The sequence below is a fragment of the Musca autumnalis genome, unplaced genomic scaffold, assembly GCF_047663935.1.
Source record: "Musca autumnalis isolate F117 unplaced genomic scaffold, ASM4766393v1 scaffold_4, whole genome shotgun sequence".
In the NCBI taxonomy this organism is placed as follows: domain Eukaryota; kingdom Metazoa; phylum Arthropoda; class Insecta; order Diptera; family Muscidae; genus Musca; species Musca autumnalis.
In genome coordinates this window covers 214,720,694-214,745,514 of record NW_027411977.1, presented here as the reverse complement: position 1 = coordinate 214,745,514, position 24,821 = coordinate 214,720,694, and the positions used below count along the sequence as shown (strand labels likewise).

The 24,821-nt window shown below is 37.2% G+C and overlaps 1 long non-coding RNA gene across 3 annotated transcripts; it reads right to left on the bottom strand.

The window, feature by feature from the left end:
• Nucleotides 1-13,856: 13,856 nt before the first annotated feature.
• On the bottom strand, nt 13,857-24,235 carry LOC141402333 (uncharacterized). Of its 3 annotated transcripts, none has more exons than XR_012412598.1 (6): nt 23,859-24,235; nt 23,526-23,801; nt 23,407-23,460; nt 23,012-23,343; nt 22,800-22,943; nt 13,857-14,332 (listed from the first exon to the last, which is right to left on the bottom strand). It is a non-coding gene; the product is annotated as an uncharacterized lncRNA (long non-coding RNA). The 3 variants fall into 3 exon arrangements; XR_012412597.1 differs by having other exon boundaries at nt 23,008-23,343; nt 23,522-23,801; nt 23,859-24,234; XR_012412596.1 differs by having other exon boundaries at nt 23,008-23,343; nt 23,859-24,234.
• Nucleotides 24,236-24,821: the final 586 nt, after the last annotated feature.

The window sequence follows — 24,821 nt, the reverse complement described above, 5'->3', positions numbered from 1 at the left end:
CACTTTGCGGGTAAAAAGTGGTAAAAACTGGTAACCTCAGGTACGTAAAGGAACACGTCTATAATAATTCAAGCTAGTGCTGATAGACTCAACATATTCGTACACAAAGTTTACATTGTTCTACTATAACTACAAAATGATAACAACAGTGAAAATCATTAGATATCTTAGAAATTATAATCTTCCAATAAAAAAATTTATCAATAAAAAAGAAGGCATCAGAGAAAATTTGTTTCCTTCGATAATCATACGAAATTATTCCAAAATTGTTCAGAAACCTTTACGAAAGTTCGGAAGGTACCTCAGATTTTCATACGACATTATTCCGAAATCGTTCAGAAATCTGTACGAAAATTCGGAGGAAGAAATTCGAATTCCGAATTTCCCAAGGATTTTCTTCCGATTTCGTTGCGAATTCTGACCGAAATCGATCCGATTTCGTTCCGATATTTCGTTCCGAAATTATGTCAACCACTTCATACAACTTTCGTTAAGATATCGTTACGATTTCGGATCAGATATCGGACGTAACGTCCGAAATTTGTTCCGATTTCGTTACGATATCGGTACGATTGGTTTGCTGGGAACATTTATCTTCAAACAACCACTAATTTTTTTAAACCATTGAAGAATATATATATATATTAAAAAATAATATTTGTATTGATATTATTAAGATGATGATACACTGTTTTATGTGTTTTATTGACGATATATGGCAACCCTCTAAATGTTACTAATTTTAAGTGAGCTGGCAATCCCATCTTAAACCCGTTTTATTTACAATTGTGATCTCATGTGAAAAATGTTGCATTAGTGGCAAATGTGTGCTTTGGGATTTCAGCCACATCATCATCATCCGAACAATCCTTTTCATTTGCCGGAAACTGTGTAAATGCAAAGAGGAGCCGGTTACACCCCGCAACTATTAAAAAGCAATTATTTATACATGTAACAGCCGATTTTTCGTAGCCGTTGCGAATATATCAGCTAAGTCGACGTCGAAAACCTTCCTCGGCTTAAGTCGACTTTTAGCCGCCGCCGGATGTTTTGCATGGCAGCCGCGAATAGACATCGGCTTCGTTCTCTGCTTGCAGTTTTATTGCTAGAGTTGTATAGTTCATGAACGAACTAGTTCAATTGAACTATTCATTGAAAAGAGCATATGAACTAGATCAGTCGATATAGTTCATTATAGTTCACTGAACTATAATCGGTCGGGGACCGTACGATCAACGAACGATTCACAATCTAGTTCAACATGTCGTTCACAAATACATAAAGTGGCGTCGTCTATGTTAAGGGATGCCTTCGTAATTTCATCAGTTTGTTTATGTTTTGGATCAAGGTACATGGAATAATACAAAACACAACAAATGTTGACATTTTACGTGTACAACATAAAGTTGATTTGCTTTCTGTTTTCGATATACATCTACCTGTTCCTCTGCAGTTTGACATTTCTCTACCTCACAGCGAATTCAAATGACAAATATGAATTTTGACAGCTCAAATCAATATCATTTGTTTTTGAGAGAGGACCTTTATAATTGGGCCATGGGTAGATGCATCGGCGAATTGCTACAACAAAGCAGCTTTTTTTTTGTAATGTAAACTGTCAAAATTTTCGCCAAATGGTATCTTGTTGTCTCTTTTCATCGCTTGTGTTTGTACAGTGAAGTGAACACATGCTATCTCTTACTTACCGAATCATATGGTTTATGTTTTGATTTTTCATGGCAAATTCCTAGTCATGGTACAATATGAAAGGTAGATGCATCGGCGAATTGCTACAACAAAGCAACTTTTTTTGTAATGTAAACTGTCAAAATTTTCGCCAAATGGTCTCTTGTTGTCTCTTTTTATCGCTTGTGCTTGTCTATAAAGTGTAGACATGCTATCTCTTACTTACCGAATCATATGGTTTTTTGTTTTGATTTTTCATGGCGAATTCATAGTTTTTTGACGTTTTAGATTCGATCAGCTGGGCTGAGGCATCTACCTTTCTTATTGTACCATGTTCCTAGTTTTTTGACGTTTTAGATTCGATCAGCTGGGCTGAGGCATCTACCTAAGTAATTGTACCATGGTAAACTGTCAAAATGTTCGCCAAATGGTCTATTGTTGTCTCTTTTTATCGCTTGTGTTTGTCTATAAAGTGTAGACATGCTATCTCTTACTTATGGGTACTTTACACGATATGTTTTTTACATATGGGTTGTCACTTTGCATATACATTTTGTACGGGAGAAGTGACAACTCATATGTAAAAAACATATCGTGTAAAGTACCCATTACCGAATCATATGGTTTTTTGTTTTGATTTTTCATGGCGAATTCATAGTTTTTTGACGTTTTAGATTCGATCAGCTGGACTGAGGCATCTACCTTTCTAATTGTACCATGGTACCATGCAAAATACCTTAGTCGATTACAAGAAGTTACTGGACATATACAAAATTGTACAAATTATTGGGTAAACGAACATACCTAATATTAGCTTCGTTCCAGTACTTTTTTAATGATAAAAGTGTCAAAAGAGCAATCTGTTAAAAATGAGTCCAACACACACATTTTTCCAAAATGTACGGGAACGGAAAAATGGCAGAAACGTCAAAAAAACTGGAACAAATGTCAAAGTCGGCGTGTCAGCCAATCGGAAGCCGGCAAACATGTTGCACATTTCTGCTCGCTCAAATTTGTCGTGTAAAAAGTTTCTAAAGAGAGAGCCATTCAGCGCCATTTTTGTTCAAAGAGAAGTGAACATTTTGCAACTTTTTTGTGTACGGGAACGCATTTCGGTAAAAAATGTTCAAAATGTGTTAAATGTGTGTCTTTTTAGTTCTGGAACGAAGCTATTATATTATTTTTTGTACTGATGAACAAAGTTAATCTAACGGTACTGCAGTGTTCAACGCGAAGCATTGTACACTAAAACGTTCACATTTTCAACTAAGGAGTTATCTCGATCGAACTATTCTTTTATCCAAGTGAGTTAGTTCTAAGTAAGAATCAAAGGATCGAAAGATCGATTTTTGATACCTACGTAAGAATCGAAGGATCGAAAAATCGATTTTCGAGTTCTAAGTAAGAATCAAAAGATCGAAAGATCGATTTTTGCTTGGTAATACGTTTCCCTAGTTTATACATTTTATGTATATCAACTTCGAAGATATGATGATGAATCATACTGTTACGAATGTAACTGATAGATTTAAGTTAATTTAGTTTAATTTCCGTTTGAATTGTAACGTAACTTTTTATTACGCAGTTATTTTATTTAACCCTTTCGGTGCTTCTTTTTTGTTTTTGATCTGAAAAATATATTTTTCCAATTTTATATATACTTAAGTCCACTATATGAATAATCAAAACTAATTTTTTAACATTTTGTTTGGAAAAGTGGTTTTTGGACACTATGCCATATGGCATAGAATGTATTTAAAGGAAAAAAAAAACAAAACTAAAATATTCAAGTTTTTAATAAAATTTCATCTTATAGAAGACCAGGAGGCCTTATAGAAGAAGAAGAGGTCTTCTTATAGAAGAGCAGGACGTCTTCTCATAAAAGAGCATAAGGTCCTCTCATAGAAGGGCAGGATGTCTTCTCCTGGAAGAGCAAAAGGTCGTCTCATAGAAGGACAGGATGTTTTCACATAGAAGAGCAGGACGTTTACATATAGAAGGGCAGGAGGTCTTCTTATAGAAGAGCAGGAGGTCTTCTTATAGTAGAGCAAGAGGTCTTCTTATAGAAGAGCAGGAGGTCCTCTTCTTGAAGAGCAGGACGTCTTTTCATAGAAGAGCAGGACGTTTGCATATAGAAGGGCAGGACGTCTTCTGATAGAAGAGCAGGACGTCTTTTCATATAAGAGCAGGACGTTTGTTATAGAAGAGAAGGAGGACTTCTTATACAAGAGCAGGAGGTCTGCTCATAGAAGAGCAGGGCGTCTTCTCGTAGAAGAGAAGGACGTTTGCATATAGAAGGGCAGGAGGTATTCTTATAGAAGAGAAGGAGGTCTTCTTATATAAGAGCAGGTGGTCTGCTCATAGAAGTGCCGGACGTCTTCTCATAGAAGAGCAGGACGTCTTCTCATAGAAGAGCAGCAGACCTTATAAAAAAACCAGATGGTCTTCTCATAGAAGAGCAGGGGCCCTTCTTATAGAAAAGCATAAGATCTTCTCATTGAAGACCAGGAGGTCTACTTATAGAAGACATGAAGGTTTTTCATAGAATATCTGGAGGTCTACTATTAGAAGATTTGGGGGTCTTCAAATAGAAGGTCTTCTTATAGAATATCTGGAGGTCTTCTTCTAGAACATTTAAAGCCTCTTATAGAAGACCTAGGGTCTTCTTATAGAAAGCCTAGGGTCTTCTTATAGAAAAGCTAGGGTCTTCTTATGGAAGATTTGAGGCCTTCTTGTAGAAAAACTGGAGGACTTCTTATAGAAGACCTGAATGTCTTCATATAGCAGATCTGAAGGACTTCTTATAGAACACCTGAATGTCATCCTATAGAAGGGCTGGAGGTCAGCTTGTAGAAGACGTGGGGCCATCTTATATAATATCTGGAGGAGTTATTTTAGAAAATCTGCAAGAATTGTTATACATCATCTGGAGGGTTTCCTTATAGAAGACCTGTAAGTCTTCGTATAGAAGACCTGGAGGTCTACTTATACAAGATCTGGAGGTCTTCTTATAGAAGACCTGGAGGTCTATTTATACAAGATCTGGAGGTCTTCTTATAGAAGATCTAGGGGTTTTACAATAGAAGATCTGGGAGTCAAACAAAGTGAAACATTTCCGTTGGGAAAAATCTATGCCATATGGCATAGTATGAAATATAAAAAATCTGACAGCTCCATTGAACTATATTTCGGATCTTTTTTTCGTTTTAATTATTAAGGCAATGATTATCTACTAAATTAAATACAAAAAGTTAACAAAAAAAATATTTTTGTTAATAAAATATATAAAATTATAAGATGGTATTTTCATGCAAATTTTAAATCGAACGAGGAGCGCTTGCTCTTTGAGACATAACAATGTATAGGGTCCATCAATCAAAAATTTTTGTCGAATTATTTTTAGATAACACTTCAGGGAAAAATACAAAATTATTAAAAAAAGAGTGCCCATAAGTATTTTGCCTTAAAACGGGTTTCAAAAACTGGTTATGCCATATGGCATAGAATCACCGAAAGGGTTAAGCAACAACAACTACCATGTAGAACTCTCTTTATCATTCTAGTCGTTACATTACCTTTTGTTAATGTTCTTTTGTTTGTTTTGCCAAAATCATGTAATTATCGTTTAGTTTGTTACTTCTTTTCTTGCATTTATTTGTTGTTGTAATTACGTCATTGATCATCCCCCATGTATGTGAGTCTGGTTGTTCGCTTAGTGCGAATGTGCGTCTGTGTGTTCGTTGTACATATTCCAGGAGTTGCCAGACATTTTCTAGAGGACTCTCGAACAGGGAGACTTTGGGATATAAATACAGGGGAACTGGCAATGACGAGTGAGTTGTGTTTTACCCCCTGTTTTTGTAAAAAAAATTATGTTTTCACACGAATTGTCAAATTTTGTAGATCGATTTACTCGCATTAGCGCAAATGTGGAACGCCGATTTTTTAATGAGGAGTTCTTAAATATATATAGAACGTGTTTACGAGGAATTAGATCTGTATGTCATCTAGAGGCTGAGCTATGGATGCCGAAATTATTACGAATATAGACGAACGAACAAAAAATAGTTACAAAAACAGGGGGTTAAGCGTTGAACTGAACAGATCGGTTAAAGAATTGCTGCGTGCTAACTAGAGACTTGCTGTGTGCTTAGTAATTAAAGTCGGTTCCGAATAAGTGTAATAAAGTAAATAAAGCATTGTAGAAACGTAATCTAAAACGAACCCTGTTTTATTTGGTACAAATTAAACACCTGCATGGATACAACTGAATATATCAGTTCCGACATTTTTCAACATTGAGTGAGTATGGATATGTAGATTGTAGTTTCAGTTACAAGTTGATACTGATACTTTTTCAAACAGGTATGATATGAGTTGGTATAGACAGAAAAAAAGGAACATATTTGTTTATATCTGGTTTGTACAAACTGATATAAATGGATATTGGTGTTGTTCGGCAATTGTTGTTTTCTCAACGTTTCTTTATTTTAGAATGAATGAAAATTATATTTTTTCATTTACATAAAGGTTCATAAAATCTAAGTTTACTGCGTTCAATGTATGTGTTGTGTATGTGTGTTTAAATCTTGTATAACTCCAAAGTACAAATTGACAAAGTATTTATAAATAGGTGTATATAAGAAAGCAATAACATTCTCCTCCCCGTGAATCAATCCGATTCACCAATATTCTTTGCAAAAACTGCCAATTTCGATACAGGTCTGCGTTTGATTCCACTTATTGTTTTAACTTCCGCAATTCTAATTTGGCCGTCCTTGGCAGGAAAAACGTTTATAATTCGGCCTTTCAAACATTGACTTCTGGGAAGGGATTTGTCCAAAACTATTACGAGATCGCCAACTTCAACAGGAACTGACTTATTTCGCCATTTAGTCATACAAATCAGTTGTGGAAGATATTCCGTGATCCATCTTTTCCATAAACGGTTTTTCAAATTTTGTGCAATTTTCCATTGTTTACGAATGCACAACTTCTCATCCGTTACGTTCGGAGTTTGAGTAGAATTTAAACAGCCGATTAAAAAATGATTTGGTGTAAGAGGTTCATCATCTTCTGCTGCGACAGGCACTTCAGTCAGTGGTCTTGCATTTATGATGTTCTCAGCTTCAATTAACACACTCTGCAGTGTTTCAACTCGTGGAGATGATTCTTTTAGTGTTTTCTGAAGCAATCGTTTTATTATCTGAATTAATCGTTCCCATGCGCCACCAGAACTAGGATTATCCGGGCAATTAAAAATCCATTCTATATTTCGGCTAGACGCTTCTTCGAAAAGATCATGTTCATTAATAAGTTGTTCTTCCTTATTTAAAAGTTTTTGTGCTCCAATAAAATTAGTGCCATTATCACTCCTGATTCGTACGGGTGTACCTCGGCGATTTATAAAATTTCTCAGACATAAGATAAAGGCATCTGTAGACAAATCATGGGCAAGTTCAATATGAGCGGCTCTTACAGTTAGACATGTAAATACTACGGCCCATCTCTTCTCTTTACGACGTCCAATTGTCACGTCGAAGGGACCGCAAAGGTCCACACCTGTATACGTAAACGGCCTTACAAATGGCGTAACTCGATCCGGTGGCAATTGTCCCATTTGTGGTATTATCGGTTTAACAGAATCAACTTTGCATGTCAGACACTCATGCTTCACCCTTTTATACAGAGTTTTTATTTTAGGAATCCAATATCTTTGCCGCAAATCGTTTATAGCGAGACTTTTGTTTTGGTGGTGATTCTTTTTGTGATAATACTCCATTATTAATTTAGGCACTCGGTGGTTTTGGGGTAGTATTATTGGTCTTCTTGCGTCAAATGGCAAATACAAAGCTTCATCCAAACGTCCCTTCACACGAAGTATACCATCATCGTCCAAATAAGGAACTAAGCTGTGCAGAGGACTTCTTCTTGATATTGACACGCCCTCCTTTAAAGCCCTTAATTCACTTTTAAAACATTCAGCTTGTACCAATTTACAGATTGTTTTATCAGCTCGATCTAATTCGATATTATTCAAATCACCTGAATAAACGGGACTCAACCTAGCAAATCGTAATACCCAAGCTACGCTTCTTTTTAGCTTTGTATATGATGAGAAATTATGGTAGTTAATAAGCGACTGATCTTGAACCGTACACACATGCAAGCTAGAACTTATTTCTTCCTCTTGTGTACCCTTGTTAAAAATAATTTCATTTCCTGGCCAATGAGTTTCGTCTTCTTTAAGAAATGCTGGACCCGTTATCCAAATGCTATTATTAGTACACTTCGGAGGAAGAACAGTACGTGTTCCGGAATCAGCCGGATTTTGCTGAGAAGGTACATATCTCCATTGACAAGGATTCGTTGAACGCAAAATTTCCGCAATTCTATGACTTACAAAGGCTTTAAAGCGCCTTTCGCTTGAATTTATCCACTGCAAAACAGTTTGAGAATCGGACCAATAAAATACTTTTGATATGCTGACTTCATGATTCTGTATTATAACTTGGCTTATCCTTGTTCCCAAAACGGCGGCTTGGAGTTCTAAACGGGGAATACTCAATATCTTAATAGGCGCACATCTTATTTTACCCATGACGAACGAAACAGATTCATTAATTTTAAAGTAACATACTGCTGAAAATGCTTCTTGACTTGCATCAACAAATACATGTAGTTGTATATCGGATTCAAACAACTTTGGGGACAGACAACGATTTATTTTGAATTCTTGTATGTTCCGAAACTCATTCCACCATATGCACCATTTTTTCTGCAGGTCTTTAGGTATTGGATCATCCCAATCTAACTTATATTTCCATGTTTGTTGCACCAATATTTTTGAATATAACAGGAAATCTGCAATCAAGCCAAACGGATCGAAGACAGCCATAGCAATCTTTAACAGTTCCCTTTTCGTTGGAACTCTGGAACCATTCAAAACATCTTCGGCAAGAGAGTAAAATTTTGTTCTAAATTGAAAAACATCTTCACTTTTATTCCAGTACATTCCCAAAATTTTATCTGCAGATGATTGTTTCTCCATATTCACATTACTGTCATTTTGGCTAGTTGCTCCATTCATGCTATTTTCGATATATTTACTATTGGAAACAAATCCTCTTAATTCGAATCCTCCTTTTGCGTGTATTGAAACTACTTGCTTACATATTTCGATTGCTTCAGCCTCGTTTCTAAAACTTGCAACAAAATCATCGACGTAGTGCTTTTCAATTATGGCTCCTGCGGCATCAGGATATATTTGGGCAAAGTCTGTAGCATTATAATTCTTTATATATTCTGCACAACAAGGAGAACATATAGCACCAAATATCATGGTAACCATAACAAAATGTTGCACTGGTTCATTCGTGTTGCCGTTTCTCCACAAAAATCTTTGAGAATGTTGATCTTCTTCACGTATTCTGATTTGCGAAAACATTTCTCGGATATCAGCTGCTACAGCAATAGTTCCTTGACGAAATTTTAGCAATATTCCTAGAAGAGGTTTCGCCTGTTCAGGTCCTTTCAGAAGACAAGAATTTAACGACACATCCGCAATTTTAGCAGCCGCATCAAAAACAACCCGTAGCTTTTCCGGCTTGTGAGGGTTTGTAATGCCAAAATGTGGAAGATACCAAACAGGATAACGCGTATCAGCAACTTCTTCTTCTCTTAATTTCCTAGCGTATCCTTTTTCAATATATTTTTTAATCTCTGACTTGTACTTTTCAGCGTATTTAGAATCTTCACCCATCTTCTTTTCTATCGTGATTAATCGCTTTTGAGCCATTTGTAACGAATTTGGCATAGTAGGTGGATACTCCTTCCATAGTAATCCAATTTCAAATCGGTCGCCAGTCTTCTTTGTAGTTGACTCCATAATGTTCATAGCCTTTTGATCATCATCCGATACTAGAGGAACTATATCAGGGTTGGTGCCGAAATTTTCGTTAGATATGAATTCTTGAACAACATTATGCAGTACATCATCCTTGAGATGTAGAACCGTTGGCTGGTTATTAGTATACCCGGTTCCACCGTAAATAAGCCATCCTAATTTTGACTGTAAGGCTATTAAATTTTCAAACTCTTTTACATCCGAAGGTACACCTAAGAAAGCATTATCCAAACCAAGAAGTATTACTGGAGTTGCATCTGCATATTCTTCAACAGGTAGCGAAGCTAAACCAGGATGTTGCGATTTTGAGAAAGACTGGACAGGCAAGCGCAGCTCATTCACAGTATGAACATTTTTTAGTTCATATCTAACAGCTTTGTCATGAGTTCCTTCGATTTGACAACTGACACGGAAGGACTTCTCCTTTACTACCTTTTCTCCGTACCACTGCAATGTCAAATCTGAATACTTGCCTTTAAGTCCCAACAGACGGGCAGTATTTTCGTCGATCAAGGAAATAGAAGATCCTTCGTCAAACATGGCATATGCTTTTAAATATCCTGATGGTCCATACAGCTTAATAGGCACAACTTTGAACAGCTTGCTTAACTGACCGTGAGGATGTCTGCAATTCAACATTTGCGTAGCATTATCTGCTACAGTTTTGTCGTCATGCAGCAGTTTATGATGGAACCGCGGGCAGCCATCCAATCCGCACGTCTTCTTAAACCGACATACCGTTGTTCCATGACCTTTATGAAGACAAGAGAAACAAAGCTTGAACTTTTTTACCTTTTCCCACCTTTCAGGGACAGCGATTTTCTCAATAAATGTCTTGCATTTGGCAATGATATGATCCCCTTTGCAAATTTCACATTTCTCTTTCACATTCTTGGTTTTGTCGAGAATCATCATCTTATTTGGCGTCTGAACCAGTGAAGAGGAACTGCATGGCATCATTTCCACAACTTTAGCCAAATCACCCAGCCACTTACAAAAGTCAGACACAGTCGGGAATGGTTTAATTTTTGCAGCTTCTCTAGCCCACTCAAATTGATGTTCGACAGGAAGTTTTGAGACCATTTCTTCCAGTAGTGTAGTACTCATCAAATGGTGTTGACATCCAGCTGACGTCAGAAAGGCAACTACATTTCTCACTGTTGTTGAAAAAGATATTATTTGATCCAGCTTCTTCTTACAAATATTAGGGAATTGCTTCACTTTAAGTATTTGAGACCGTACTAATATATCTGGCCTCCCAAAACGAAACTCTAGCTCCTCTATTACCTTCGGAACATCATTCGGATAAATAAGCATAGATGAAACAGCTTCTTTAGCAGGTCCAGAAAGGCATTTCTGGAGTCTCATTAAATTCTGGCGATGACTGTATCTAAATGCTTCAGTCGTATCATTAAAATTGGCAATAAATAACGGCCATTCGTCTGCATTACCGGTAAATGGCGGCAAGTCGTACAACTTACACATACCTTCTGCGTACACAAATCTTTCATGATGAGATGCAGCATCTCCAACGTTCCTGCTCGGAACTTGCTCTTCACGGACTTCTGCATTGGAATTGTCGGGCTGACCGGCAACATTCTGATCTGATATATTTCTGTCTGGCAGCTGCACATCATTCCTTGTTGAGCTTGAACTTCCCATTGCGGTTCTTGAGATTCTTTCTTCCATGTCATCCATTTGCTTCCGTAAAGAAGTAATATCCGTACGGCTTTCTACAACGGCTCTGTTCAAATCCCTTAAGCCTTCAATTACGCCCATTAGTTGATATTCTATGGGCGGAGGTGCCTCCCTCATGGTTGCATTTAACTCATCCGGAGCGCCATTAACAGGAGAAACGGATCTTGCTCGTCCAGAACGTAATCTAGGCATGATTACTCACTACTACGCAGCAAACTTCCAAAAATTGCTTTGACAAATTTCCAACTTCCTTCCACACACAAACGTGGAAAATTCTGGCAGAGTTCAGAGATTTAAAATATTCCCAATTTGCTCGAGATAGTGAAAGTCTGGAAATCCAATCCAGATTAATCCAAAGGCAGCAAATCTCAAACAAAATATCCGTACACAATTACGGAAAAAATTCTGAACAATCCAGAAAAAATATTTTCTTTGTCAATATTTCTTCGGAAAAAAATTTAAAACTGTTCGGCAATTGTTGTTTTCTCAACGTTTCTTTATTTTAGAATGAATGAAAATTATATTTTTTCATTTACATAAAGGTTCATAAAATCTAAGTTTACTGCGTTCAATGTATGTGTTGTGTATGTGTGTTTAAATTTTGTATAACTCCAAAGTACAAATTGACAAAGTATTTATAAATAGGTGTATATAAGAAAGCAATAACAGGTGTGATACAATAAGTATTTATTGTATGTAGCCCAAACAAAATAGGAATTGAAATAGAAAAATTCCCACAGAGCTGAATTTTGGTGGAAATGTACGATTTGTCATTACAAATGAGGAACTAAAAATATCTGTTGATCCCATGCGTGCAAAGAAACTTATTCATGGTCATAGGTCATATTTTTGGGTTTTTTTATATATCTCAAAAACTGTGAGCCTTACCAAAAAGTGACTAAAGCAAAAGACAACGACCGTAAAATTCTCTATAAGATATTCCTATTCCTAAAAGTCACATAATAATGATATGCACATATAAAGCACCTATAACTTATTTGACCCGAAAGTCAGAATACAAAATCTGGTTAGACATGGTGCTACTGGGCCGAGTACTACAAACCAAATCAAAAATGTGAATTTCGAATTTCTTCAGAATCATTCCATGGACCAATAACAAATTCTGCATTATGAAAACCATTAGGAATAACAAAATCGTTTAATTTGTTATGGAGGGCATATTATGTTTGTCATTCTGTTTGTAACTCCTCGAAATAATAATTTAAGATCATATAAAGTATTCTTTATCAGCCTGCTTCTACACCGTTATAACCCCATGACTGTTCTTCTGTGGAAATGACTTTAATGTCCGAAGTATGTAGGTGGATAATACTTCGGTAAATGTATTGTAGGTCCATTCAGCTTGGAACAACCCCTACCTTACAAAGTGACGCGTCGTTTTAAGGGCTTTTGAAGGTATTATTCTCTTAAGGTCAATCCCCGACCAGAACAACAACATTTTCGGCGGTGGTGGCCTGAGTATTTCAGCCATGAAAACTTATTTACAAGTTGTGTCGTAAGATACTCCGTTCGGGCTCGGACTTGATATGGAAGAAGTATCCCTTTTCCCTTCCATGAAAACTTATTTACAAGTTGCGTCGTAAGATACTCCGTTCGGACTCGGCGAGAAAAGTAGGTCCCATATCATTGTGCCAATATGAATCGCTGTGCACTCATTGATATGGAAGAAGTATGCCTTCTCCCTTCCGGGATGTTGTAGGCACATATAATATGTAAGTATTTGTTTAAACTAACCATTGGAAAGCAAATATGTTACTCTCTCTATCTTCCTCTCTTTTTAATCAGTACCACACCACCAATGGTTTAAAGGTATTTTAAACCTAGCTTTGAAATAACCACAAAAAAGGCTTCAATATAACAAAACTATTTGCAATAAATATTTGGAATATAATAAAACTATTTTTTATAAATATTCGCGTTTTCATTAATAGGTCGGAAACTTTTCTAGTAGCCCTCGTACATTCCACTCACTGAACCCAGAAAAACATGCGAATTGGTGCGTTCAGTTATAACAGTTCATGTGTTTAATATTTATTTATCCCCTGTTGCGTGGGTAGGCAATTTTTACCCTGTTGTCGGCGGTATCCAACCTAGTACAGTTTATTATATCAGGAAGCATGATCCAAACGAAGGATCAATGCAACACTCACCAACGTAGTTCATTTTATTAATTAAAATGGGTGGTTGATTCTGCCGCAACAAATTTTTTTAAGAAATTTGATGTGTCCGCACATCGTGCGATCCTCAAAAAAGACTAAAGTAGAGAAGAAGGAAGTGTTGCCATGTCAACACAAAAAAATCGGAGGGGTATGTTCAGTCGGGAGTTACCTTATCAATCAACTATGCAAAAAGTAGCCATTTCGGTATAATGGTTTTTGTTTTTGGCAAATTATTGGAAAATTGGAGGAAAATGGTGGAAATGCCCTGCGGTATAAAAGGAAAATTCCGAAGATTTGGAGGGTCTATTTGTCTATTGACCGCATAACATACAGGTTACCTGCTATAACTACATTTTTAGCCCAAAAAAAAACAGTGGTAATAATTCGACAAGTGTTGAACGTTTTGTTACTTTTATTTCTTTTTGTTTGTTTGTGGAGACAAATACTTAAAGTGAGTGTGTGGTACATAACAACGATATCAAAGATTAAAATGTGTGGTCTTATATAGGTTTCCCGGTATTTTATTGTGTCAAAACGGAAACCAATTTTGGGAATTGTGCCACAAAAATATTTCTTTTGGTCTTTCTGCCGGCTGGAGAGCGTTCAGTCTTGGTGTTCCCACTACCGGCCACGGCCGGGCGTACCAAATCCAACGATCTATTTGACCACTTTTCTGGACAGATCGTGACGAAGTGAAGTGGGTGTAGCAGAGATTTTGGTCGGTTCCCCCTTGATTGATGGACAAGTTCCGAAAAGAGGTATTTGGCCAGAAAAGCGTTAATTTTGCCATTGGCTACAGGAAGTCCCAGGTAACCTTTGTATGTGAGAATTTGATGTGTAATCCACTCTGAGTTGCGGTTTCCTGCAAGAAATAAGAAAGGCAGATAAATTAATTATTTACCAATATATTCATATTTGAAATCATAAAAAAATCCAATTTGAAATAATTGTCGCCACAGATATTTTGGCTCTGTTGGCTAACAAAAGGAAAAGAATATTTAATAGAAATCCGTTAAGAGTCATAAATGTTAAAACTATCACTTTTATGCCAGTAATTTATAACCATATTTTTTTTATAAGTATCATGAAAGACTATTAATATTAATTGTTGTGGTGTTTTGTGAGTGTCCGATATTGTATTACACATTTGTAAGAGATTTTAACGCCAGTGTCTTATTAACTGAATTTCATCGATTTTTTCAAGGGGATATAGAGTAGTTTTTTTTGCGTGAAGCCAAATTGGCCAATTAGACTGTCTTAAGCGAGCTCACTTAGGATAGGGATATAAATTAATAAGTGGTCAGAAGACAGAACATATGCTCTAAATTCCTGTAGATAAAGCGACGATCATTTTTGATATTTTTTACGATTTTTGGCTGGTGTTAGATTTTCAAATAATAGTTTAAAACGTCAGACAAAAAAACAAAATACTTAGTTTTAAGGTTCTTTATAAAAATAAATGTAAAATGTGTTGATTTCTAGCGAAAATATTTAATATGTTTTAATTGTTCGTCTAAAAGGGGGAATACGTAAGGTGATGAGGTGAGTGTGTGTGTTTGTGGGGTTTCCGATAAAATTTATGTATGGAGGAGATTTGGAAACCATGGTTGGGTGGGCGGATGTGGGGGGGAGAAACATCGTTACCCTCTTGTCAAGGCAGGTGTTTTGTGTTTGTAGTGTTGTTGTGCATGTAGAGATCAAATTCGTGTTCGCCCTGCGGGCTAGAGATGTTGGACGGGTTGAGGACCATAGACCCGAGACCGCTAGCTGCCGGAAGGTCCCCTCTAGCGCCGACTAACAGGGAGTCGTAACAGATGGCGCCCAATCGGAAAAAAGGTTCATATAATGAACAAAGAAAATTGAAAAAGTGCAATACCATCCAAGCACGAAAACAATAGACCATAGGGATTTTAATAGATATGAGTGCTATCGCGATATCCATCAACCTGAACGATATTGATTCGTGTTTTCTGTGGAAAACATTTTAAGTGCAATATTAGTTTTAGGTATATAGGATATTTAGGATAGTACTTCCATTTACATGTAGGTCAGTGCAATAGCTTGTTCGTCTTGTGTGTAACAATGTTTGTATTGTGAAAGACCTGTTTTGTTTTGTTTTTTTTGTTAGTGTAGATTAAATAGCGAGACGAGGGACTGTGCAATAGTCACCAGGATCTGGAGAATCGGGTGTTAGTTGACAATCCTATCGGTGAGAGCGTTTTCGAAAAAAAAAGAAGAAAATAGCCACCGAGACAAACTCGAAAACAGAATTTTTTAAACCTTTTTGTATTGTCATGTATTTGTTAGCTTGCCTTGATAACCGAAAGGACATATCCATTATAAATTAAAATAAAAAAACACACACCTCATGAAACCCCATCTTGTGTAAAACCCCTAAAATGTGTTATTTGTTCGTTTATAAATTTGGTTGCACGTTGTATGTTTACGTACTATTTATGATTTATTATATTTTATTTTTTTATGCTTTTTATTTATTTTTTTATATACTTTTATTATTTTTTTTATTTGACTTCTTTTGATTAAAATTTTCCTTTTGATTTAACTTCCGTTGATTTATTTTTTTTATATAAAATTTTTGAGGCTCTAAACACCAAGTTCTTGTCAGATACGAAGGTTTTTGCGAATGACAGAAGAGTATCCTTTTGAGACAGTACGTCGAAGTAAGCGGAACCGAACAGCATCCTTCGATGCAAGTAGGATTTTTGTCCAAACAAAACCCAAATATAGGAAAAAGAATAATAAGGGCAGGATGGTGAACCAACCTCTGGGAATGGACGCGTCCATAGTAGACATGTCCCAAACCATCAACTCCAATTCGAATCAATATGCCAACGTAAATCCTAATACAAATGGTCAAAATTTAGCGAGCAATATACCATTAATGAATGTTAATCAGGTAGCTCAGAATATAGCAAGTAAAGATCCTACGCCTTCCAATGACAACCAAAACATAAGGCAAATGGTTGATGAAAGCATCAACAATGCGTCACTGAATCTTAGGCCGTTAGTACAGGAGTGCATTGGGGATGAAATGAGGAAAGTTTATGATGCGATAGGGAAGTTAGGAGATATGGTTAAGAATTTGTCAGGGGCAAAGAACATTCCTCAAAATCCTCTACCGAGTATTCCATTCAACTTCAACACACCACCACCAACAATAGATCCAAATAGACCCCCAGATAGGCCACAATCAATGCCAACTAATCACGGTCCGAATTTTGATAGGTCAAGTAAAGTGGAGAAGTTTAAATTGAAATTCGATGGTGGGCATTCTGGGATGTCTGTTGAAGACTTCGTCTTTCGTTTAGAATACTTAAAAGAACAATACAAGGTTTCATGGGAAGAAATATACGCCGAGTTTCAGTCATTGCTATCTGGAGGAGCTTATGAATGGTTCTGGCTCCAGATCAAAACTAACGTTGTAAAAGACTGGCCTTCTTTGAAAGACGCTTTGTTTAGCAGGTACTGCAACACTAGGTCTAACTTTGAAGTTATGAGCGAGTTAGTAGAGAGAAAGCTCAAGCCAGGCGAAGACATTGATAACTTTTTCCAATCCATAAACACTATAAGGTCGAAATTAGTTCAACCCATAAGCGAAAGAGAATTGATTCAAATTGTCAAGAATAATTTGAAAGGTGAGATATTTAGGATGGTGTATCCAATGTCCATCTCTTCTATTGAACATTTAAGGATGGAGTGTATTCGGGCTGAAAAAGCATGTTCAAAACGAGAGGTCAGGCAGATACCACCACCCACTAATCGCAACATTAGGGTTCACGAAATAGCTAACGAACTTTACGACTATCACGAGTTAGAAGAAGTACCAGAAGTAGCTGAGGTTTCTACAGGGCCGGTTTGTTGGAACTGCCGCAAACCGGGGCACCGTTTCATGGATTGCCTATCGACACAAAGGACACTGTTCTGTTACCGATGTGGTCATCCAAAAACAGTAGCCCCTTTGTGTCCAAAATGTAATCCGGAAAACTCTCGAAGGAACATGACGATGGCGGGAAAGTCATGTTCAGCAAACCAACCCGTACAGTCCAACCAACAACGTCAACAATAGAAGATTCAAATTACGCTTCTATACGACATTACCTACCAATCGAAGTTAGAAAAGCCAATTATGAGATTGTAAGGAAAAGGATATTTGAGATAGAAGAGGTCGACCAAACAGAAACCGAAAAGGAAACAGAATGTCAGAAAGGCAAAAAACTTTACAAGAATCCCAAAAGGTACGAAAGACTTTTGAAGTTGAGAGAAAGAAGAAAGGAAAATAAACTCGCTAGAAAGATGTTGATAGAATCAGTGAGAAGATACAACGAAACTTCTGACCCTCGACCATATGCAACAATAAACGTAAAAGGCAAAGAATTAAAAGGCTTGCTCGATTCGGGAGCCACCGTTTCTGTACTGGGAAAAGGATGCCGAGAGTTGTTAGAGGAATGGGAGATAGGACCCGAATCTCATTATACTAACGTCAGAACAGCGTCTGGGCAATTGCACAGAATTTTAGGCAAAATAAGAATAAAAGTGAAATATAAAGATTCTGAAAAGGAAATAGCTTTTTATTTGTGTCCGGATCTGGAACAACCGGTATATTTAGGCATCGATTTTTGGAAAGCCTTTAAATTGGCTCCAGATATAATCGAAGTACAGGAAATAGACATTGAGAAGATACAAGCCAAATTCGCAGGTGATTCGGAGGGGAAGAAGGAAATGCATGTCCTAGGATCGGATCAAATGGAAAAATTGCAAAAGGTAGTGGAATCATTTCCATCCTTTGAAAAATTGGGGCTTGGTCACACAAACTTAGAAAAACATACCATCAAATTGGTCGATGGGACAAACCCTATTAAAGATAGACACTATCCCATTTCACCTGCAGTGCAACAGATAGTATACGATGAAGTGGACAGAATGCTAGAATTAAATGTTATTGAAGAAAGTGAAAGCGCCTGGAATAATAGGACAACGATAGTCCGCAAGCCAGGGAAAAATAGGTTCTGTCTGGATGCTCGAAAATTGAACGCGGTGACAATAAAAGATGCTTACCCGCTTCAAAATATTGACGGCATTCTGAGCAGAATCGACCAAACGGTATATATCAGCAGCGTTGACTTAAAACATGCATTCTGGCAGATAGAGTTGGACGAAGAGTCAAGGCCCTATACGGCGTTTACTGTACCTGGTCGTCCACTCTATCAGTTCAGAATGATGCCGTTTGGTCTGTGTAACGCTGCACAGCGCCTCTGCCGCCTTATGGATAAGGTGATCCCTGCACGCCTAAAATCGAATGTATTTATTTACTTAGATGATCTCTTGGTGATCTCTGAAGATTTCGAGACCCATTTAAAACTTTTGAGCGAAGTGGCAGACTGCTTAAAGCGCGCTAATCTGACCATCGGGTTGAAAAAAAGCATGTTCTGTTTCAAGGAACTCAAGTATCTGGGATTTATCATAGGAGGGGGAGTTCTAAAGACCGACCCAGAAAAAGTGTTAGCCATTAAAAATCTCAAAGTACCAAAAAGCCCGAGGGACGTCCGCAGCTTTTTGGGAACGGCCGGTTGGTATCGCCGATTCATTAAGAACTTTGCTAACATCTCAGCCCCTCTGACAGATACCCTAAAAAAAGGTCCCAAGTTTTCAATGACTAAAGAAGCTAAGGAGGCCTTCGAAAATCTAAAAATTGCATTAACCACAGCACCTGTTCTGACGCACCCAAACTTTTCGAAACCGTTTTATATACAGTGCGATGCTTCAGAACATGGTATTGGAGCTGTCTTGTTTCAAAAGGGAGAAAGCGACGAGGAATGCCCTATAGCCTTTTACTCCCAGAAGCTAAATAGTTGCCAACGCAACTATAGTGTAACTGAGAAGGAATGCTTGGCGGCCGTTATGGCTGTGAAACGATTTAGACCCTATGTGGAGCTAATGAAGTTTACAGTCATAACGGACCATGCCAGCTTAAAGTGGCTGATGGGGGTAAGAGACTTAAGTGGTAGGCTCGCTCGCTGGTCTCTTATGTTGCAGGGATACAATTTCGACATAGAGCATAGGAAAGGCAAAGAGAATGTGGTGGCCGATATGCTTTCTCGTTTAGAGGTGGTAGAAGATATTGACGTGGTAGATGATCTCTTTGACTTTGAGACGGCAGAGTTCGAAAGTCAAGAGTATAAAGATTTATTAGAGCATATTGAAAAGAGCAAATCCAAACTGCCTGATATCAAAATAGAAAATGGACTGATATTTAAACGGACTAAAAGTGATGTGGATTCCGAATTGGAAGATGAGATGCCATATAAATTATGGATCCCTGAATCCTTAACACACCTTTTAATAGAAAAAGCTCACGATGAGTTAACAGCTGCCCATGGGGGTATTGCAAAAACTCTCCATCGTCTAAAAAAATTTTACTATTGGCCAAAAATGACCCTACAGGTGAAACGCTACATAAACAATTACAAAACTTGTAAGGAGACTAAGCCCATAAATAAAAGTATGCAACCAACAATAGGGAACGAGGTTGTGACGGAACGACCGTTCCAAAAGCTCTACATGGATTTTTTGGGGAAGTACCCCAGATCTAAGAGCGGTAATGCATATATCTTTATAGTGGTTGACCACTTTTCCAAATTTGTTTTCTTAAAGGCTATGAAAGAGGCTACTTCATCCAATGTTATGCAGTTTCTAGTTGAGGAAATTTTCAGAAAATTCGGTGTTCCAGAAACCATACATACTGATAATGGGGCTCAGTTCACATCCAAAATATTTAAAGACATGATCGAACTTTATAAAATCAAGCATTTGCAAACCGCACCCTACTCACCGCAATCAAATGCATCAGAAAGGGTAAACCAATCTGTGCTAGCCGCAATTCGGGCATATTTGGAAGAGGATCATCGAGAATGGGACACATACTTGTCTGAAATAGAGTGCGCTCTGAGATCATCTATACATACAGCCACGGGAGTGACACCGTTTTTCGCCCTTTTCGGGTATGAAATGTATACGAATGGGACCGACTATAAGTTGGCTAGACAACTTAAATCCTTGTGCGACCATAGGATTAGCGAAATAAATCGAAAAGAAAAGTTGGAGCTAGTTCGAGAAAAGATTGCTAAAAACTTGCATGAAGCCTATGAAAGGAGTGCGAAGCGCTACAATCAGCGGGCACGTACTGTAAAATTTGTTCCAGGACAAGAGGTCTATAAAAGAAATCACATACTGAGCGATTTCGGAAAGAATATTAATGCAAAATTTTGCAGAAAGTATGTCAAATGTAGAATAGTGAGACCCATTGGTAATAACATTTACGAAATCGAAGACCTGCAAGGTAATCCTCTAGGCACTTGCCATATTAAAGATTTAAAAATGTAACACCAGACTGTGAGGTTATCGGATAAAGACAAAGTTGGAACATTTGTAGGTAGTTGTGAAGTCTAGCAAGGCTACAGCCAGGACCGTGTAGCTAAACCAAACCACTGAAATGGCTCCAACATATGTAGCGAAGAGGAACCAGTGCCACGCGTACTGAGGGAGACCAAAGTGGCCGGTGCAAAAGCTAGATTCCAACTACCTAATAGTTCTAACTATTGGCAATAATAAAGATAACATTTCACAAGTCATGATGTACGAACATTATGTAGGGTTTTGGGGTTTTCACCAAAAAAGTGGGGAGTATTAATCACCATAAAATAACCCGAAAATCAATTGGCCAACGAAGGTATTATTCATCTCTTTTCATACCACTTTTAAACATGGTCATAATTGTTTAACTATAAGTTAATATATTCTATCCAAAACGTGGTTATGATTTTGCACAAGCATAATTATTTTATTTTTTTTTTACCTTTCCACGAAGCGAGGGGAATGGTCATATAATAAATGATCGCACAATTGCCATCAATACCTTATTATGTGTGTTCGTTTACTCAAAATTTGTACAAATTGTTACTGGATGTTGTTCGTTTACTCTACAGTACAATCCAAAATACCTTAGCCGATTGCAAGAAGTTACTGAGCTTGTACAAATTTCCGCAAATTGTTGAGTAAACGAACACACCTATTGATTGTCGGGAATACACAGACCTTCTAAGGATGATACTGTATCATATGCATATTTAGAGTCTACACTTACCAGTTTTAATATATTGACACAAAAATGCAGTTTTAGTACCCCAGTCAAACCATTTTCAGTCTACGAGCAAATCTGTCTATTGACAAAAACAGTTGGAATATCCCACCCAAGGTGAATCTAACAAGGTGTGCCAAAAGGCGAATTCGAGCGAATTCCAACCAAAGTCTTCATTTTCTATCAATATCCACGAAAGGTAGAAGAAAATGGTAAAATAATCGTCGCGAATTTTTTATAAAGATTTTGCAGACATATGTTCTCTATAGGAACGAAATATATGTTATTTATTTTTGATTAAAAATATGTTTTGACAGCCAATGAAGACATCAGTTGGTGTTATTGTATCACCGTCTTTCTTGCACCATGATTCCACCCATCATGAAAACATAATTATTTATTGAATCCGTCATACCAAAGGCACATTTATATCAGCAATCAGCTATATTTTTACTTCTTTTGAAAATGTGGTTTTAGGTCTGTCTACCCATGAAATTTGAAACTTTGAAATGTGCTACCACAAAATACTTCTTTCCATCCAAAACCGGCAATAAAACTGAACTACGACCGTTCTGAATACCTTATATTTACATTTTGATTCAAATTTGTTCTAAGTTAAAGGATTCTCAAAATGTATTTATGTTTTCCTGAGAAAATTTTTGGAACGACCTTATAATTCAATATTATCTCTGACAAATAGTTTTCAATAAAATTTGTTAGCTGTTGTAATTCATGCCGGCCTTATACAAATTTGTCTTGTTCAATGCATGTATACACCTATAACCTACATGTAAACAATCTTTATAGACCGATTTCAAGCTCAAAACCAAACTTTCTAGGACCGCGATCAATAATAAACAAGTCTATGGGCCATTATTATATGTGTTCATTTATATTGGATGGATCTGAAAACGCAGAATAAGCCAATTGGAAGACATTAAAAATTGAGTTTGTAATGCCAAGATTGTCCTCCTTGGGAGTTTATCGTCGCTTTTAACTTTATGTTAATCGGAACGTTTAAAAAAATCTGTTCGGAGAATCCAAACTGGATAAAGGAAGACATATAATAATGAACACTTAACTTTATCATACGTAACCATTTTGTATGGCCCAAACATTTGAATAAAAAAACATTCACTTTTATTCACACACACACAATCTGGGATGAACGTACCTGGAAAATGTCCAGCCTAATGAGATGTCCTTGTAGTGAGTGGTGGGTTCCTATGTAAAATGTCCATCCGCACTTTCCCGGAACATGGGCCACACAGGTATGCGACTAGTGAAGCTGCCATTCAATTGACACTACTGCCCGCATCTAAAAGTAAAAAGGGTAACCATCGTAGTGATCAGAACGACACCAATGTTGATTAAAATTATACTTGCAAATACGAAATAAATTTTTGTTGATGACTACAAAGAGCCCTGTATATGGGGAGCAGGTAGTTTAAGACTTTACTACGGCCTACTTAAATCATATACACCCATAGACGAAATTCCATCACTCATAAACATAGCGTGGAAGTATTTTAAACAAGCCACACTATGGTTTAATCCATTGTTGTCCTTAAATTGGGCAAATGATGGTGATACGATTTTTGCACTTTTGGCCCATTAGGAACCAAATTGTCTTTTAAGTACAAGACACCATCACTCCATTCAATGTACAGAATCTAACGTATATGCCGGTCGGAAGGTCCCCAACAAAACGAACGAACCTACAAAAAGAAACAGAAATGAATAAAAGGGGGAAATGTAAAGAATTGTACAAAGATACTCACAAAGGGTTCCAGAACAATTCCAATGAGGTAGAAAAACAATGACTGTCGGGCGAACTGGAAAAAATTAAAGAAACCTTTGTAATTGTTACCTCAATGGAAATATTAAAATATGCACCTACTGTTGAGCAAACATTTTTTTTCATCCAATGTTTTGTGTGTTTACATTCCTCTATGGAAAATTTGTAAATGCTTCTTCTTGTTAGACCTCTTCATGAATGAGACATTCAGGGTGAATGGAGTGTGAGAATGTTGCCAGATGGTGTAGTAAATATGATGGGTAGTATACATTGAAACATTCGACTAGTGAAGAATCTGTCGACGCCGACGGCGACCGCTCGACTTTACTAGTCTACGTTCATGTATATGTGTGAGTACATCCAAATGCATGAATGACGCTGAAATGTGCCGCTAGTTCTTAAAAACCACATGGATCAACCAATATGAAAACTTACCAGAAACTGATTAAATATGCCCGGCTTGGAATCTCCAGGGTGTGGGAGTTCCCCACGTTTGGAAAAAGAAGACCACACGCACATCGCCCTTTGCAAATTCCAAATTTCGCTCAGCAATGGGCGAAGTTTTGTTGCGTGGGTAGGCAATTTTTACCCTGTTGTCGGCGGTATCCAACCTAGTACAGTTTATTATATCAGGAAGCATGATCCAAACGAAGGATCAATGCAACACTCACCAACGTAGTTCATTTTATTAATTAAAATGGGTGGTTGATTCTGCCGCAACAAATTTTTTTAAGAAATTTGATGTGTCCGCACATCGTGCGATCCTCAAAAAAGACTAAAGTAGAGAAGAAGGAAGTGTTGCCATGTCAACACAAAAAAATCGGAGGGGTATGTTCAGTCGGGAGTTACCTTATCAATCAACTATGCAAAAAGTAGCCATTTCGGTATAATGGTTTTTGTTTTTGGCAAATTATTGGAAAATTGGAGGAAAATGGTGGAAATGCCCTGCGGTATAAAAGGAAAATTCCGAAGATTTGGAGGGTCTATTTGTCTATTGACCGCATAACATACAGGTTACCTGCTATAACTACATTTTTAGCCCAAAAAAAACAGTGGTAATAATTCGACAAGTGTTGAACGTTTTGTTACTTTTATTTCTTTTTGTTTGTTTGTGGAGACAAATACTTAAAGTGAGTGTGTGGTACATAACAACGATATCAAAGATTAAAATGTGTGGTCTTATATAGGTTTCCCGGTATTTTATTGTGTCAAAACGGAAACCAATTTTGGGAATTGTGCCACAAAAATATTTCTTTTGGTCTTTCTGCCGGCTGGAGAGCGTTCAGTCTTGGTGTTCCCACTACCGGCCACGGCCGGGCGTACCAAATCCAACGATCTATTTGACCACTTTTCTGGACAGATCGTGACGAAGTGAAGTGGGTGTAGCAGAGATTTTGG